Below are 1,175 nucleotides of genomic sequence, written 5' to 3' on the forward strand. Positions count from 1 at the left end.
TGAATTTTTGTATGAGATTGTGTGCTGTAAGATTTACATATGGATTACCTTCTGACCAAAAAGCTAGAGAGTATTCTTTCTGTTAAACCTCCATTTATTTGTGTGTGTACGCGTGCACATGAACTTCTCAAGGAAAAGGTGTTAAAGCAAAGGTAGCTGGGGATGTAGCTCTCTGAAGCAGAATTCAGCCAGGAGACTGGCTTAACAACATAATTGCTACAGATAATATCACAGACCACATGACCTGTGGTCTTGGGTATACATTAATATATTTGTGTTTCTTAAACCACAGTGACCTTCAAGCTCTATGCTAGGAATCAGCTTAAAACTTACTCAGAAGACTGTCACCTACTGAATCACTGATGTGATTTCCAGGAGTACGTAGGATTTTTCCTTTTACCTGGAGGTCTTCAGCAAAGCAAAAGTCAGGTTTGCACAGCTCCTGTTGTGATAATGGTAGTTACCACTGTCTCTGAGAAAACGCCAGTGAGCTGCGTCCTTGGCAAAATTGATCATTTTGGAGACCTAGAGAGAGATGTGCCCTGGTTGTTGCCAGAGAATTACTTCGAATCCCTGAACCTTACCAGTTAGTCTTAAACAGTTTACGAAAACTGTCCGGATCTCAGTGTGAGGCACAATGGCATTATGATGCCTAAGTAATTTTTAAGGACGTAAACTGCGCTCTCAAAATAAGCTGTCGAGAATGCAGCAGCCGAAGCGCCCTGTGACCCAGAACTTTCGTACAGCTCCACCGAGTGTATTTCTCAACCAAAGACCATTTGGTCAAACTGTAAGTCATGGGATATGGGGCGAATTTGCCCTTTCAGATTTTCTGCCTGGTCCTTTCTTCTCAGAAGCGAAGGAGCTGTCAATGTTGAGTTGGAAGAGCTCTCAGAAGCTCCTAATTACGATACAAGGACCGTGAAAACTACTGGGTCCTCTCTCCTTGCTCCGTGACCAGGCTGGAGGGGCAGCGTCAGGTGCCAAATAAGCACTGAGCCTTTAAAACGATAATCGCCGGCGTGGGCATCTCAATTGTGTGCCCCCACCCCAGCATTGCGCAGATGCTTACGTCCAGCTGCGTGTGTGTTCCTGCCGACGCGGAGCCGAGTGACCTGGGCACCTTCCCCTCAGCCGGCCCCGCGCCAGGCCCCCGCCGCGCACCACCCGGGGCC

This window comes from Haliaeetus leucocephalus, unplaced genomic scaffold (genome assembly GCF_000737465.1).
Source record: "Haliaeetus leucocephalus isolate CR32 unplaced genomic scaffold, Haliaeetus_leucocephalus-4.0 Scaffold417, whole genome shotgun sequence".
In the NCBI taxonomy this organism is placed as follows: Eukaryota; Metazoa; Chordata; class Aves; order Accipitriformes; family Accipitridae; genus Haliaeetus; species Haliaeetus leucocephalus.